This window comes from Tasmannia lanceolata, unplaced genomic scaffold (genome assembly GCF_043159265.1).
Source record: "Tasmannia lanceolata isolate RefF3 unplaced genomic scaffold, GAP_Taslan_0.1 ptg000016l, whole genome shotgun sequence".
Classification (NCBI taxonomy): Eukaryota; Viridiplantae; Streptophyta; class Magnoliopsida; order Canellales; family Winteraceae; genus Tasmannia; species Tasmannia lanceolata.
The window spans coordinates 17,934,814-17,937,862 of NW_027518693.1; the positions used below are offsets into that span (position 1 = coordinate 17,934,814).

The window sequence follows — 3,049 nt, forward strand, 5'->3', positions numbered from 1 at the left end:
TACTCATCACTAAATTGTGATGGAACAAAATTTCAGCGCCCCCCTCCCTCTCTCAATGGAAATGAGTATTCCAATAGTATTTTTTCCTTTTTTTTTAAGGGTCAGTAAGAAAATAAAAGTTCAAAATCAAATCTGTACTGGATCAAGAGCAAATTTCCAGCACATTTGACGTTTTTCAACTTCATCAAACACCCCCCCCCCCCCCCCCCTCCTCAATGGAAATGAGTATTCCAATAGTATTTTTTCCTATTTTCTTTAAGGGTCAGTAGGAAAATCAAATATGTACTGGGTCAAGAGCAAATTTCCAGCACATTTGACGTTCTTCAATTATGTCAACCCCCGCCCTCTTCCACTATTTCTCAATGGAAATGTATTTCTCAATGGAAATGAGTATTCCAATAGTATTTTTTTTCCTATTTCCTTTAAGGGTCATTAGGAAACTAAAATTTCAAAATCATATATGTACTGGGTCAAGAATTGAATAGGTAAGCACCAATCCATTGTGGTTATAATGATCTCCAAGCATGGAATGCTTGAGAAACTCTAGAAAAAAAATAGTAAACTCACTACATATTGTTTCCCCATTTTTCTTCCCAAAATCTCTTAACCTTCTTTAACATATAAAAGGTACATCCTTCCTAATTATCTTCTTTACTTAAATTCACAAGCTATTTCAGTTTAATTCTCAATTCAATCAGCAAAAAGAAAACATTTTTTTAATTAATACAATCCTTTACCTCGGCCTCACTTCCATCCGAGTTGAAAATCCGCATAGAGAAATCAGTCCCATTAACTCCAGGCATTGCAAAGATAACTCCATCAGCTCCAACGCCAATATTCCGGTCGCATAATTTCACCGCCTGCTCTGGTGTAACCCTAGGCTCAATTGAATCCCGATTATCAACCTAAAAAGTAAAAAATTAAGCAACAGACTATACAGAAATTGAAGGGAAAAAAAAAAGATGAGGGATTCAAATACCAAGATGAAATCGTTTCCGAGGCCGTGGTATTTGACGAAGTGGAGGAATCCGCTCTCCTTGCGATCTAAGAATGGAGCTTGGGAGATTTTGTGAGGGGTTTCGATGCTCATTGAAGCAGAAATACGGAAGCTAGGGTTTTCGAGAAAGGGGCTGAGTCTGGAAATATTAGGGTCGAGAGGTGATTTGAATGGTTTGAAAGAAGAGAGAGAACGGCGAGAAGGACAGAAGAGGGAGAGAGAGATGTAGGCGGCCATTGAAAAAGCAGAAGACCGAGAATGGAAGGGAAGGGAAGGAAACTGACGTGGCAGAAAGGAAAGGGAAGGAAAAGAAACCTCACAGAAAACCTGTCAGATAAGCGTTTCGTTGCACATAAACCTGACAGAAAGCTCCCAGAAACTTCACAAAAACTACAGAAATATGTGTTTCGTTGCACGGAAACTCAATAGAAACCTGTTAAACAGAAACTGTGACAAATTAACATGTAGAATTCTGAGTAACTAATACATTAAACCCAAATTCTGTGTTAAAAAAATCAGAAATGTGAATCTCATTACCATAAACCACTAAACCCTAATCCTAACCCTTAAACCCTATTTCCCATCACAAGAGAATAAATACCAAGCAAAATAAATATCCAGCACAAGAGAATAAATACCAAACAAAACATGTTGATTTGCAAAAAAATAATACGAACAGGTACGAACAAATACCCAAAATATTGTACCAAATACAAAGAAATGAGGAACAAATACCAACCCTAGATCTACCCAAAATATGAAAAAATGAGGAACAAATACCAAAAATATTGTAACAAAACTTGTTGATTTGCAAAAAAAAATACAAAAAAAATATTTGTAACAGATGTACCCAAATACAAAAAAATACCGTAACAGAAGATCTATAAACCTAATTTCTGGAACGCTAAATCCATATAAATCATAAACCCTAACCCAAATCTGTAAACCCTAAACTAAATGCATAAAACCATAAACCCTAAATTCAAACTCGGAAACCCTAAATACCAAAATATAATGGAAAAAAAAAGATAAAAAACGAAACCTTAACTAGTAAATCCGAATCCCTACCCTCAAACCCCTTATCCGAAACCCTATATCCAGCAAAAAAATTCAGAGAAAGATAGAGATAGAGACAGAGAGAGAGAGGGGTGGAGAGAGAGAGAGAGAGAAAGAGGAGACTTACCGGACGGAGGTCTTGCGAGAGAGAGAGACGTCGACAGTGGTCTTGCGCGCGCGAGAGAGAGAGAGACGTCGACAGTGGTCTTGCGCGCGCGAGAGAGAGAGAGACGTCGACAGTCTGGGTAAAGTCGGAGAAATATAGAGGTTTCCGATGTATGAGGTGGGGAAAGGGCTTTCCGTGAAATCGCGGAAAGCCCTTTTCCACGTAATTTTTTATAAATTTCCACGTAAGTTATAAAAGTTTCCGCCGAAACTAAAGAAATACGGTTTTTGGAGTTTTCCACGGAAAAAAAGGAAACTTTATGCGGAAAAGTGGGAAAAGGAAACTAAAAGAACACAGCAGAAGAGACAGAAGCTGTAATAAAGCAAAGGAAGGGGAAACTGCTGATTTGAGTTGTGCACGTGGGAAAGTGGTATATTGGCCCATTTTTTCTTCCCCAGGCCAATATCGTGGAAAAGATAGGCGCAAATTGACTATATAGGGTGGCCCCCAAAGAAAAGAGGGTGAATGTATCACTTTCATTTTCAAACCCTATTTCTAGGGGTGCAAGTTTGGCCCTTTCAGCCCTGACCCACCCTGAGCCCAAACAGGGTCAGGGCTGGATTTTCCAACCCTGAGGGCAAGTCAGGGTTCAGTTTTTTAGACCCTGACTCAGGTCGGGTCGGGTTCTCGGTTAATGCCTCGGGTACCCTGACCCGACCCAACCCTAAGTTTTCTATTATAGAATTGAACCATCTATGCATGTTTCTTTTGCTAATGTTTCCTATTATCTTGGATTGATGTTTCTTTAGATTATTATTATTATTAATTGTCTCTGTTGCCCGTCATGTTGTTGAATTCATATTGTCTTATTTTGTTCTCTTTCTCTGTTT

At 38.6% G+C, this 3,049-nt stretch overlaps 1 long non-coding RNA gene across 1 annotated transcript; it reads right to left on the reverse strand.

The window, feature by feature from the left end:
- Window positions 1-713: 713 nt before the first annotated feature.
- LOC143848063 (uncharacterized) lies at window positions 714-2,275 on the reverse strand. The gene is made up of 3 exons (XR_013235297.1): window positions 2,181-2,275; window positions 980-1,430; window positions 714-905 (listed from the first exon to the last, which is right to left on the reverse strand). It is a non-coding gene; the product is annotated as an uncharacterized LOC143848063 (long non-coding RNA).
- Window positions 2,276-3,049: the final 774 nt, after the last annotated feature.